General features: G+C 38.2%; 1 pseudogene; it reads left to right on the forward strand.

Moving 5' to 3' along the window:
- Positions 1 to 458: 458 nt before the first annotated feature.
- On the forward strand, positions 459 to 4471 carry LOC118847174 (annotated as a pseudogene).
- The last annotated feature ends 10928 nt before the right edge of the window (positions 4472 to 15399 follow it).

Raw genomic sequence — 15399 nt, forward strand, 5'->3', positions numbered from 1 at the left:
ATTATACAGTAATTTAAAAGTCAATAACTTTTAGAGAATTCAGAAAAGTAGCTAATGATGAAAAACATTTTAAGATTTATAGTAAAGTTTCAAAGGCAGCTTTGATCCAAGCACTCTTGTATAAGGTGTTAGGACAGTTGTCAAAAGATCCCTAAGTATAGGACTTTGTACTATTTCATAAAATTAAAACATGAATACAATTTTTATAATAACACCAAACAAAATGTTTGTTGCTACTTAACTAAGCATATTTATGCACAGATCCTTCTAATACTTTGTAGTTCTGTTCACCTGAATAACCCTTGTTCAAGTAGAAATGATAGGAAAATCCACAAGCAGGCAAGAGTTTAAGGATACTTCACCCTAAGGGTCCAGGGCACTGATTTATTCGATAAACCTTATAATCAACAAATTCACCACAGATGAAACCAATGTCCATTTGCTATTGCCAAAGGTAGATGTTAGGTGCCACTGTGGAAGACAACTTAGGTGAGCATAATTAATAGGAAATAAAGCTGATAAGTTACTTCATAAGCTCATTCTCTCTGCTCATCTCAGAAAATAGTACTGTAATTCTATATGTAAGACCACAAATAAATGGCATTATTTCAGAGGAAAGAACTCTAATCATTAAATTCTTTCCTGCCTCTTCTTTTAATGATACAACAAAAAATACATGGCAGATGTTGATGCAATGTGATTTCTGCCCAGTACTCTGAATTAAAGTGCTGGTAAACAGCAGGATTAACTATAGCATTCTCATGGTAGCCAAATGCCTTGTCTTCTAATTAGTGACACACATAAAAAGATGAATAAGATTCCCATTATTGTTAATGGAATATAAACAGGAGTTTTCAATGAAGAAATCAAAGTGATCAGTAATAATGCAAAAACTAAATCACTATTGTTTAGAGAAATGAAAACAACTTTGAAGTAACATGTCGCACTACCTCAGATTGGCTAACATGACAGAAAAGGGAAATTGTTCATTGTTTATCCTTTATTCTGGAAGAGGAACATGTCATGAGGAAGATGATGCCATGACTTGCAATTGAATGTGATTTAAGTGAGGGAGGGCTATACAAGATCACCAACCCCACTTTCTCCTGAGGAGCCATTTGAGTCTAGTGACAAGATAGAGATCAGGAAGACTGGAGATGGCCCCTGCTGTTGATGGAGCTACAACTTGGACCAGCCCTTCTTGAAAGCAATTTGAAATAATGCTGAGAAAATTACTACTAGGTGCAAAGAGATCAAAGAAAGAGAAATAACCCATATGTACAAAAACATTGCTAGCAGCTCTTTTTGTGGTCGCAAAGAGTTGGAAACTGAGGAGATTCCCATCATTTGTGGAACGGCTGAACATGTTATGGGATACAAAGGTGATAGAAAAATATTGTAATATAAGGAATCACAAAAGGAACTTTTTCATAGAAGCCAAGGAAGACTTGTATGAATCACTGCAGAATGAAGTAAATAGAGCAAGAGAAAAATTTATCCAATGACAATATTGTAAAGACAATCAACTTTGAAACATTTAAAAACTCTGAACAGCACAGTAACCATTTTTTTCAATAGGATTCATGATGAAATACTCTACCCAACTTCTGACATTTATGTGATTGACTTTTATACTTGATGTTCCAGTGAATAATTTGAATTAATTTGTGTAAGTGTAAAAAAAAATATGTGAAAATTTCCTGTACACAATCATAGAATTTTTTACTAGCATAATCAATGGTGTTCATCTGGCAGCATCCCTTCATTTTAAGGATAATGGAAACTAAGACTCAGAATTTCTAAGCAATTTGTTCCATCACACAACCAATAAGTGATAGAACAAGGACAATTAAAACCCAGGTCTTTTGATTCTTAGTTGTCTTTCAATTATACGATACAGGCTTGAAGATAATAAATGCAAAGCACTTTGCAAATCTTAGATAAATGTTAGGTATCATTATTATTAACATCATCCCTCATCACTATTATTAATTGCTTTAACATCATATTACATTAACTTACTATTTAAAATAATGGATCTTTAGATGTTTGGAGAAATCCATTGTATTGAATGAAATGTTTGATACACTATTCTACTATCCCTATCCGTGTGTCCCTACAAAACTCTCCCTTTTCTAATACTACATTTATTTTTGGTAACAATTCAACAAGCATTACTGAGCACCTACTATTTTCGTTCATCTAGAAACTTGTCAGAAGTTCATGGGCAGCAAGGACTGACTGGCCTCAGCTGGACCCTGGAGCCCGCCGAGACACCCATGAGGAAAGGAGCTTCTGGAGAAACGGCTCTAGGGGCAAGAGAGAGAGAGCAAACGCCCCCTCCCTCCCACCCTCGCAACACCCCTCCCCACCCCCACCCCCGCACTCATTCTTGGACAGAAGCTCCCCTCCTCAACTCAGAGGAGGACGCAGGAAGTCCTCACTATGCATTACAACCTGTAAATACGCCACCCAGTTGCAATAAGCCTTCCCGGGCGCCCTGGCACCATGCTCTAGGATCATTCCCTGGGCATGCTCCGCCCCGAGAGCGGAAGTCGGAAGAGGAAGGGAAGGAGCCGCTGCTGGCTCGACGCCACGAAGATCAGGTTGCCTTAGACAGTCTAGGAGGAGTACTGACCTGGAGGACGCGCCGGAGAAGAAACTACGGCTGTTCCTGTGCCTGTAGCATCTCTGGGCAGAAGGCTTCCCAGTATAAGAAGCCTCTGTGCAACCGCACCCACACCCCGTCCCCTACAGCCTGGAGAAGCTTAAGGGCAGGACCAAGCCTGGCAGCCACAGCCTGGAGGGCCGGAGCTGCTGCTAGTTCCGGCACCTTCCCAGTTGCCTGAGCTTGGCGCACCCTTCCTTGTCCTACTTCCAAGAAGTGCTGCAGCACTACCATGGGTGGGGTTCCAGCTTCTGCCAATACGATCGGAATCCCACCTTGCTGAACAAGGTCGAGCGTCACCTGTAACAGCAGCTGAATCCTTGGGGTCCACGTTCTCAGTTCTTACCCTTCAGGGACCAGAAGACGATAAAGAAGCAGAATCCAGCTAACTTACCCATTTGAAAGCTTTGCACAAGCAGCAGGAGATAAAATTAGAGAACAAGACTTTAGGTGAAGACTCAGATGAAGAAGAGGAGACAAATGCTACAGAAGACAACAGAAGTACTAGTAGTCATGGTGTTCATATGGGATGTACTTGGGGAATGGGAGAACAGTTTCACCAGAAATGTGAAACATTTTCTATAAAGAATCCCCCAAAAAGCCCTGAAAGGGTTTTTTGCAGGAGAAGAATTAGAATATTAATATGATGAAGAGGGACATAGCACTTGGCTTTGCAGAGATAGCTTGCCTGTGGATGATTCACTAGGAAAACAAATGGTGGCTGAGGCCATTCACTTACTAAAAAAAAATTAAGCAATGATCCAGTGTTCCCTGGAAGCCTGTCAGATTTTTGAATCCTTGGGTTTGCTATATCAGGAGACAGTATCTCAAAAAAGGAAAGCTAAGGACTGGGTAGAAGAAGATTATTATGACAGTGATGATGACACCTTCCTTGATCAATGGACTTGGTTGAGCAGAAGCATCTTAGCAGGATGAAAAAAGCTGGAAAGTGATGATAAGCTAGAGACCTATGATTGACTGATTGGGAAGTTAAATAATTCAAAGGAAGAATTTGCTGAGATTTCAGAGTTGAAAGTTGCCAGAGTCTACACCTCAGGATTCTTTGGATGCTTTATGACAGAAATCAAATGTGGGAACACATTACATGGTGTGTCTGGGGAGGGGGGGAACTTCATTTAAGAACCTTTGAGCTGAGGAAAGAATAGCAGAGACTCAAAGGGCTGATTAAACTTGTGAAATCAACAGAGATGCTAGAACTTAAAAAGACTGAAAATCAGACTGAAAATTTAGAGAACAAGACTAAAAAGCTAATATTGGCTCTTTTCGGTGCCATGAAAGGAGGAAGCAAATTTACATTAAAACCTGGAAGAGCAGTGAAATTGCAAATTGTTTCCATCACTCCCTCCAAGTTTAATAAGATTGAAGGATTAGCCTGAAGAAGAGGAGGAGGTAGAAGAAGAGTGCAAAGAAGGATCAATAGATCATAGTCAAAAAGAAGGGAGGCAAGAAACTTGTCCAATTCCAGGTCTTTCAAGTCAAAACAAACTGATGGACACCAGACATGAAACAGGGCCTTCAAGTCAGCCTAGTTAACAAGGGCAGAATAAAGGATGCTCAGAGGGTAAGGAAATGGCCTTGGTCCAAGAGAAGTCTTCAGAGTCAATAGCAGAAAGCAGAGCAAAGAAGTACTACAAAAAGGGACTAAGCAGATTGCCACAAATGCCTTCTCAGGATCCAGAAGATGATCCAGAATACCATATGTGGGTACCACTTAAAGGCCAGAGTAGTGACCTAGGACCGATCCTAATGAAAATATGGCTATTGATTTCTGCAAGGTCCTAAGTCCTTCCTTTTATTCAATGTTGCCCAAGAGGTGACATTGTGGCAAGCACATTAATCAGTTCAGCTTGTCACCATTTCAGGTTGAACGGCCAATGATGAAGCATTTGAGCAACCATTTGTAAAATCTGTATGGCTCAATCTCTTCACCCAGATTCTTGACTTTCTGAACTAGTGACCTTTGATCTTTGTCTTCTTTTGTAAATGATTCATGTGCTTGGTGTTCATGCACCAAAGTGAAAGTTTATATACGTGTATAACCTAAGAACTATATATTTCCAGGCCAAGCAAAGCAAGGGGAAAAAATGTTTCCATGGATCTTCTACGTCATTCAATTTAAAAAAAAAAAAGAAAAGAAAAAGAATTGCTTAAAAAAGGTTGATTCTTTCACCATCCAGGCTCCATAGGAAAACTAAGAGTAGTTGCCAGAGGCTAATATGGACATCCATTGTGTCACCTTATCATTTTTTCAGAAAGGCAGCATGATATAATGGGTAGGATTCTAGACTTAAGAGTCAGGAAGTTGTTATTGTTCACTCAGTCAGTCATGTCCAACTCTTCATGACCTCATAGACTATAGCACACCAGACCCTTCTGTCCTCCACTATCTCTCAAAGCCTGCCTAAATTCATTTTCATTGTTTCCATAATACCATCTATCCATCTCATCCTCTGTTATTCTCTTTTCCTTTTGCCTTCAATCTTTCCCAACATCAGGGTCTTTCCAATGAGCCCCAACTTTCTCATTATGTGGACAAAGTATTTCAGCTTAAGTATTTGACCTTCCAATGAATAGACTGAATTTTTTTAAGTATTGACTGATTTGATCTCCTTGCTGTCCAAGAGACTCTCAAAAGTCTTCTCCAGCACCACAATTTGAAAGTATTGATAAAATCATAAAGCACTTTAAGGTTTGCAAAGGACTTTACATATATTATTTCATTTAGTCCTAACAACAGCCCTGTGAAGTAGGTGAGATTGTTATGCTACCCATTTTATAGATGAGGAAATTAAGGTTTAGAGATAAATGATATGCCCAAGGTAGCACATCTAATAAATGATTATCTGAGGCATGATTAAAACCCAGGTTTCCCTGACTGAAACTGCAGTGGTCTAGTCTACAGAATACTGCATTTTAGAGTCAGGGTTTCTATAATGGTATCCATTGGCAAGTAATTGAAGATTACCTAAACTTATATATCTTCCCAAGAATAGTTCTCTGTAGTGGGTAGTCTTGAGATACATAAAAACAAATTGGTAAATATATGGTTCTACATGTTAATGTAAATTCTACCACAAACAAACTCTCAATAACATTTCCCCAACAATTAATATACCCTTCTGCCTAGGGTTTCTGAATAAATCATTTTTAATAGTATTTTTCCCAATTTACATATTAAGGAAATTTTTAGAATTCATTTTTATAAGATTTTGAGTTTCTAATTTTTCTCCGTCCTACCCCTCTCCTCTTCTAAAAAGTGGTAGGCAGTTTGATATAGTTTATTCATGTGCTATCATGTAAAACTATTTCCATATTAGAGTTGTGAAAGACGAAAGAGATCAAAAGAAAAAAAAAGAATAAGTGACAAGAAAATTCTTCACTCTGTATCCAGAGTCCATCAGTTCTTTGTCTGGATATGAGTAGCATTTTCCTTTATGAGTTCTTTGTACTTGTCTTGGATCACTGTATTGTTGAGAAGAGCTGAGTCATTCATAGTTGATTGTCACATAATGTTGCTGATTCTGTGTATACTGTTATGCTGAATCTGCTAATCTCATCCTGCATCAGTTCATACAAGTCTTACCAAGTGTTTTTTTAAATCTGCCTGTTTATCATTTCTTATTGCACAGTAGTATTCCATTACATTCATACACCACAGCTTCCTCAGCTATTCACCAACTGATGGGGAATATTTCCAATATTTTGCCACCATGAAAAGAGCTGCTATAAATATTCCTGTACATGTAGGTCCTTTCCCCATTTTTATGATCTCTTTGGGATATAGCACTAGCAGTGATATTGCTGGATCAAAGGGCATGCAAAGTTTGTTCGCCCTTTGAGCATAGCTCTAAGTTGTTCTCCAGAATAGCTGGATCAGTTCACAACTTACCAACAGTGCACCACAGTCCCAATTTTCTCATACCCCCTCTAGCATTTATCATTTTCCCTTTTTGTCACTACAGCCAATCCAGTAGGTGTGAGGTGGAACCTCAAAGCCATTTCAATTTTCATTTCTCCAATCAAAAGCGACTCTAGATAACTCTGATTTCTTCCTCTGAAAATTGCCTATTCACATCCTTTAACGATTTATCAAATGGGGAATGGCTTGAATCCTTGTAAATTTGACACAGTTCTCTATATTTTTTAGAGTTGAGGCCTTTTTCAGAGACACTTGCTGTAAAGATCATTTATTAGCTTTTTGCTTTTCCCCTAATCTTGGTTGCATTGGTTGTGTTTGTAACAAAACTTTTTCTTTTTAATTTAATATAATTTAAATTATCTTTTACATTTTGTAATGTTCTCTGTCTCTTGTTTGGTCATTAATTCTTCCCCTCCCCATAAATCTGACAGGTAGACTATTCCCTGCTCTTCTAATTTGCTTATGGTGTCACACTTTATATCAAAATCATGCCGAAGTTCTGTCGTATCTAATTTTTCTAATATTCTGTTTACCTTCTTAATTTCTTTCTTTTTTTGTTGGATTTATCAAGTTCTGAGAGGATACAGTTGAAGGCCCCAATAGCATAGTTTTATTGTCTATTTCTTCCTGTAATTCATTTAACTTCTCCTTTAAGAATTTGGATGCTATACCAATTGTTGCATCTGTGTTTGGTATTGATATTGCTTCATTATCTATGGTACCTTTTAGCAAGATATAGTTTCCATTCTTATCTCTTTTAATTAGGTCTATTTTTGGTGAGTGTTCCCACAAGCACTACACCCGCTCTCCCGGGGAGCGTAATAAAATGCCTTCCTCTGCCCACTCTGGTCCTGAATTCTTTGAGTGTGAATGGGCAAATCACATGGATTTTCCTAAGGTCAAGTGAAGGGAAGCAACAGGCAGCGGAAGCTCGCCAGGCTTACTCCTGGATCTTGTCTTGGGGTGTCCTGTGATCCCCACTGTGGTGTTAAGAGGGCTACCACTCTGGATTCCCTTGGGGAACCCTGTGGTCTGCACGGCCTTCTTAAGGGGACATCACATGGGACTTCCGGCCCTGTCTCAGGAGCCTTGTGATCTTACTGCCATCCTAAGGGGCCATCACTTGGGTCTTCCTTAGGGTCTGACCCCTAGGAGGCCCTGTGATCCCCACAGATTAAGGGATGGCTACCACTTGGTCTTCCTCTGGGAGTCCTGTGGTCTGTACAGCCTTCCCTAGGGATTATCACAGGGTTCTTCTTCAGGACTTTGGCCCTGCCTAGGAAGTCCAATGATCGCCAAAACTACGTTTCTCACAATTTGGGGGCTCGTCGTGGGATTCTGAAGACCCCAGGAAGGGTGAGTAAGATAGGGCAGAGGGAAGAGCTGAAGCACAGTAAGGGGTGTTGGAACTGGAGTCTGCCAGTTCCCTGGCTGTGCTAGGGCATGTGAGAGGTCCTGGTGTTGGTGTTTGCCTGCTCTACCACAATGGGCCTTGGGTTGTCCCACTGGTTTGCTGAGGTGGGGCTTGCTGCTGGCTTGCTGAGATACCTCCTGTCCTGGAATGAGCTCCCTATTACCAGAGCTGATCTTGCTGATCTTCCAAGTTTTTTGGGCTAAAATATTGTTTCACCCCATCTTTTTGCTGATTCTTCTGTTCCAGGATTTGTTTTGAGATTTTATTTTTGGTTGTTTGGAAGTGAATATGGGAGTTACAGGGATTTACTGCTTACTCTGACATCTTGGCTCCCAGAAGTTTTATGAATAAATCATTTTAAAATGTAATGTTAGCTTTTTTCATGAAAACAATAGTCTCTCAGTCCAAGATTATTAGGAAACCTTTGGCCATGACTATTCACTATTATTCCACCCCATTATAATTCTTCAGAGTGGGATTTTTGTCGTGTTGTAATCAGTTATGCTTAGTTTTTGAAAATATTTGAAAGACTTGTGTAGAATAGGCATCAGGATTATTCTAATTGGCCCAAGGGTGGTAGTTAATGTTTGTAAATTGCAATGGCTGTAAGGGGACATCGTACCACAACACAACACAACTTCCTAATAATTAGATTTGCATCAAGATGAAATGTTCTGCCTCAAGAAGTGGTAAGTTATCTCACTTTGGAAATTTTATGTGTAGCTTTTGAGGATATTTTCATGTGGACAGTTTTCTTTTGGGGTTGGGTTAAATGGATAGCAAAGTCTATTCCAACTTTCAAATTCTATTATTGTGCATGATAAACACTGAAAAGAGAAATAGCACAGGACGTCTCTTCTACCACTGTAGGTTCACACCCATTTTGGTATCATGAATTATTATGGCTAAACAAACTTCATCTTGTGATAGCTAACCATCTTACAAACCAAAGTGAAGACAACTTTTATACTTGATGTTTTTCTCATCAAGTACCTCCTCTCAACCTCAAAAGACTTACCAGATTTTATAGTTCACTGACAAAGTTTTCAGTAAACTAGGATTGCTTCCATTTTATAATGACACTTTAGAGAAGGCCTTTTGTAGATTGTAAAGCAATTATACTTAGTTTAAACCTTTTTCCTGTGTATGTGTATGTGTAAGTTTCTTTTGTAAGTAACCTCAATTCCTATTTGAAATTAGATGGCTGATAAATGTTATATTAGAGGTGTCAAAGTACAATGGATACAGTCAAAAATTGGAGTCATAAAGTACTAAGTTCAAATTTTACTTAATTTACTAGCTTTTTGACCCTGGTCAAGTCATTTAACCTATCTTAGCTTCTATCTTCTCATGAGTAAAATAGATATTATGACTATAGCTTTAGAATTTACTGCATTCAGATGTCATAAGAAAGAAATGTGAATATGTACAGAAAATGTTTTAACAAGTTAAATTGCTGTAGAAATATCATTTATTAAATAAAGCACAAGGATAAAACTTATATTTGAAAGTTAAATAGATAGGTGGCACAATGAGTAAAACACTGGCCCTGGAGTCAGGAGGACCTGAGTTCAAATCCGGCCTCAGACACTTGACTCACTTACTAGGTGTGTGACCTTGGGCAAGTCGCTTGATCCCAATTGCCCTGCCTTCCCCCTCCAAAAAAAACCCAAAAGTAAAATAAAAAAATGAGATATTCATTTTAAAAATCATTGACATAAATATATAATTCTTGAATAATTATTAGAAATCATTTAATAACAAATTCAAATTTTAGTTGACCTATGTAAAAATATTCCTTCTATCTCCATGTGCTTTGATTATTTTTATGTCCTCAATCCGTTAGATTTTTCTTTTCTATTTCTCTAATTATTTGAAAAATTAGAACTCAAAACTAACTTATTTAATTAATCCAATCTAACACTCTGCCAATGTAAAATTGCCTTTTATCATTAATTTGTGCCAGTGTTCTGTCAAATTTCAGATTTCTCGAGCAGTAATGAGAAGTATATGTATAAATCTCCAACTATGCTCTTTGCTTAATCTGGTAAAGTATGTTAAATAATTACTTTGCCTCAGCACTTTTAGATATTGTTCATATACTTTTGACCATCACAATCTCTCCTTGTTCTAATGATTGGTTCATTAGTATTTTATTAGTCTATTACAGTACTCTGCTGCAGAGAGCATAGCTCTGATGGTCTGGCCATGTTGTTTGAATGCCAAAGGTACACTTGCCAAAAAGACTATGTTATGGAGAACTCACACAGGGTCAGTGATCACATGTTGGTCAGAAAAGGTGACACAAAGACACCCACAAAGTCTAAAGAACTTTGGAATTGATTGCTTGACATGGGAGACACTAGCACAGAACTGCCAAACATGGAGTGCCCATATAAGAGAAGGTGTGGTGCTCTATGAGGAAAGCAGAATTGGAGTAGCTCAAAAGAAACATGAGATGCACAAATAGAGAAATCAACCCCAAATGTTCTCATGGACTATTTGTGCCCGACCTGTAGTAGAGGATTCTAAGCTCATATTGGTCTTTTCAGCCACAGTTGGATACACTGTAACTTCACTCTGACCTACTGATATCATTTTGGTCCTCTTTGAGAATGAACAACAACCAACCAACCAACTGATACTATATGAAAATATTTTATGAACATGTTTTTTGCTCCAAGCTAATATTTTACTACTTTTTTATGTATGCAGTAAACAAACATTTATTGGTATACTACATGCAAAGCTTTCTGGTTGATACAGAGGCGAATATAATAACAATAGAAACAACAACAAATAATAATAAGTAGCCCCTGCCCTAAAAGAGCTTGCAAGTTAGTACATATAGCAAATGAAATGAACTAAAAATATATATAATGTGAAATGTACTAAGTGCCCAAAAATAAGCATTCGTTCATTCTCTCTCTCTCTCTCTCTCTCTCTCTCTCTCTCTCTCTCTCTCCCTCTCTCTCTGTCTCACACACACACACACACACACACACACACACACACACCACATACATACATACATAAATAATGGGTAGTATGTGGGTAGTATTTCAATAGATATTTTCTGAGAAGAAGGATGCTTAAGCATCGAAAGAAGAGAGAGTGAACCTATGATGGTAGAAAGTCTATGAGCATGTTCAAGGAATGATAATTTCAACAATTTGGCTAGAGTACAGAGTATTTAAAGGACACAGATCCATTTATCTAGAGGCAGAATTTTGGAGGACATCTAAACTCCTCATTTTACAGAGGGTGAAACTAAGTCCCAAACTTAAGTGACTTGCTAAAGGACATACAGTTAGTAAGTGGAAGAGCTAGACTTTTCATTCAGGTTCTATGATTCTATGTTCAGTGCTGAAATCATCAAGGGAAAACAAACATAAAGAGACCTTACCTAGGTAAAGAAGCAGTGAAACCATTTTTGGAGAACTGGGAGGCAAAGCAAATGTACTGTCATATCAAGAGAATAGAAGTTATCAAGAAGAATGGAAACTAAAGAGAGGAAGATCTAGCTTCAATGTAAAGAAAAAAATATATATTAATAGTTAGACTTGCATTCTATTGGAATTGCCAATGTCAAAAGATAATGGGGTCCCTACCACTGGAAGTCTTCAGGTGGTAGCTGGATAACAAATTGCAATCTTGGGGCTGTTGTAAAGGTGGTGTCTATGTGACTGTGTGTTGGACTAATTTCATTTCTGAAATTTTAGTTTCTGTGAAGGAGGGCATTGTCAACAGTATCATTATTTCCAATTTCATTTCCACAGACCTACATGATGACTGGTATTTTCATTTAATATATATTCCCACATAGTACAAAAGAATTTTTTTTACCTCATGGTCAATTCTATTTTGTGTCATGTTAATACTGCTAGGTCTGTATCTCAGTCTTTTAAATTCTTATATTCAGCCTTTAGTTTATTTGAATGTCATCATCATCAACTTGAACACCTCTTCCTCCTTCTTACTTTTTTCTCTCTTTCTCCTCCTCCTTTTTCTCATTTAAGTGCATAATCTTTAAGTGAATAATGTCATGTCTCCAGTACGTTTTTACTCTTCTACTTTGTGTTATCACTAGCTCTTATTTTATGTAAAAATCTTTCAGAGCATTTTTACTTGGTGAAATAAAAATGAATCTTGAATTCTAAATTCTTCTGGCTCTTCCTAGTTTTATCATAGAGAGGTCATATGACTTCAGCATGCCTTAGTTTTTACATATGGAAGTTTAAAATAAAGAAATTTCACAGATGAATTGAGAAGAGTTTTATTAAATTACAGTAAAGGAATATACAAACATAAAGTGTTAGAGAATGAGAAAAGGCATTACAGAAGCTTTGATCCCTGTTTGAGTTTTCCATTGTTACACATTTCAAGAATGGATGTAATAGTATTGCTTTGTAGACAGTTGATGGAATTTGGAGTGAAATTGTTTTAATAGATGTATAGACCTGGGCAAAAGGGAGTATGTGGAGAAATGGAGATTCATATCGTGGATAAATAATGCAACCTTGGGCAGCACTGACAGAAGACAATATGTAGAACAAATGATTAATTGTCAGACAATTTCTATTGTGTTGTGTACATTTCAAGATTTTGTTGTTCAGTCATCCCCTCATGTCTGACTCTTTGTGACCACAGAACACCATGCCCTGCTATCCTCCACTATCTCCCAAAGTCTGTCCAAGCTCATGTTCACTATTTCCACAATATTGTCTATTTATCCCATCCTCAGTGATCCCCTTCTGCTTTTGCCTTCAATCTTTATCAAAACCAGGGTGTTTTCCAATGAGTGTTGTCTTCTCATTCTGTGCCCAAAGTATTTAAGCTTCAGCTTCAGTATTTGACCTTCCAATAAATAGTTTGGATTAATTTCTTTAAGTATTGATGGATTTGATCTCCTTGTTATCCAAGGGAACCTCAAAAGTCTTCTCCATCACCATAGTTTGAAAGCATCAGTTCTGGGGCACTGAGCTTTCCTTATAATCCAACCCTCACAGCCATATATTGCTACTGGAAAAGCATACCTTTGACTGTACAGACTTTTGTCAGCAAGATGATGTCTCTGCTTTTTAGTATGCTCCAGATTTTCCATAGCCTTCCACCCAAGAGGCAAGCATCTTTTAATTTCATGCTTGCAGTTATCATCTGCAGTAGTTTTTGAGCCACAAAATGTAAAATCTGACACTGCTTTCATGTCTTTTCCTTCTATTTACCAAGAAGTGATGGGGCCAGTTGCCAATATCTTTGTTTACGTTCAGCTTCAAGCCAGATTTTACAGTCTCCTCTTTCACCCTCATCAAGAAGCTTCTTAATTCCTCCACTATCTTCCATCAGAGTGGTATCATCTGCATGTTGACATTTCTCCCAGAAACCTTAATTCTGGGATTTAATTTCTCCATTCTGGCATTTTGCATGAGGTACTCTACATAAAATTTAAATAAGGTGACAATATATAGCCTTGGTGTGCTCTTTTCCCAAACTTAAACCAACTGTTCCATGATTGGTTCTAATTATTGCTTCTTGACCCAGACAAGTTCCCTATGATCAATCTGACATCTTTTTTGATGTTATTTCTAGAAGATGTCATAGGTCTTCATAAAACCTATCACCTTTGACCTCTATGGCATCAATGGTTAGAGTATAGACTTGTATTACTGTGATGTTGAATTGTTTGCCTTGGATTTGAACAGTTATTCTGTTACTGTTGAGATTATATCTTACTAATACTTTTCTCAACCATTTATTGACTATGAGGGTTACTCCATTTTTTCTAAAGCATTCTTGCCCACAGTAGTATATGTGATGATAACCTGAATTAAATTTACCCATTCCCTTCCATTTAAGTTTGCTGTTACCCTAAATGTCAATATATAACTTTTTTCATCTTCTGTTTGACCACATCCAACTTACCTTGGTTCATAGATACTACATTACAGGTTCCTACGCAATATTGATCTTTACAGTATTGGACTTTCCTTTTTTCCCTTGATATACCTGCAGCTGAACTTCCTTTTGGCTTTGGCCTGCCTGCTTCATTACCTCTGGAGCTACTTCTGTAGTAGCATGTTGGTTACCTGACGGACTCATCTTCTGGTGCCATATCTTTTATCATTTTAATATTGTCTATGGAATTTTCCTGGCAAAAATACAGGAATGGTTGCCCATTTTTTCCCCACTGGATCATATTTTATCATACATTCCATCAGAACCTGCCTATCTTGGGTAACCTTGTATGGCATAGCTCATGGTTTCATTTTATTTCATTCTGCCATGACAAGGCAGTTATCCAGGAGGGGAAATTTCAAGATGGACATTGACAAAATAGAATATTTTCAGAGGGAGATGAAAGGCTTAAAAACCATGTAGTATGAGATATACACAATAGATGAGGTTACTGGAAACATTTTGACTATCTATATTTTAAGAGATTCATTCTGACTAATTCCAGCAGGGAGAACTAGAACCAATTGGTGAAAGGAAGAGAAACATGATTTTAGATCTGTGTGAATGAGTAAATTCTAATCAATAGATCTATTAGAACCAAAACTGGCTACCTCCTGAAGTAGTGAGATCTCTTTCACTGGTGGCACTCGGGAAGTTTGTTGACCCATCTTCTGGGAGCTGTGATGGTAGAATAAAGAGGAATTCACCTGAACTCTCTCATATTCACCTCCAAACAACTATACAATGGCATCCATGAATGAATTCTAGAACAGCAGGACCAACAAAAAGATGTGGTGAAAGAATTTTCTAACTCGAGACAGCTTGGAAGGTTGGCAGGAAAAAGCTGTCTCCCTTTGATAAAAGGGAAGTACAATTGAAAGAAGGTAGTATCTCAGCAATCCAGGTGAAGGCCCTGAGCCTTAGCACAGGTCAGTGACCGAGGCTCTGTGGCTCCTTTGCAGATGCTGGTGAGCTGCTAGTTTCCCCTCCCACCCAGACCCAGTGCAAAACCACCCCCACAAGCCTCATAATAAGACCAGATGAGCTGCAAGATACCCATAGCACCTTGCAGCACCAGCACCCTGTTACCTTTCCCCTCCTTAGAGGAGCAACAAGTGAGCAAATAGGCCCCCTCCAGCACAGCATGACAATCCTCTCTCAGGCCTCGAGGCAGCAACAGTGTAGAACCAAATAGTCAGGGCCTGCAGCCCCTATCACAAGAAGCTTGGGACATTACCCTTTCCACCCCAGAAGCAGAGCTCAACTTTAAAAGTAATAAAATAGGATGAAAAAGGTGAGCAAGAAACCAAACCAAACAAAAGAAGCCTGATCATTGAAAGTTATTATAGTGACAGGGAAGATCAAGAAGCAAACTCAGAAAAGGACAACGATGTCAAGATGCCTACGTGCAAAATAGCAAAG

Source organism: Trichosurus vulpecula, chromosome 4, assembly GCF_011100635.1.
Source record: "Trichosurus vulpecula isolate mTriVul1 chromosome 4, mTriVul1.pri, whole genome shotgun sequence".
NCBI classification, from domain to species: Eukaryota; Metazoa; Chordata; class Mammalia; order Diprotodontia; family Phalangeridae; genus Trichosurus; species Trichosurus vulpecula.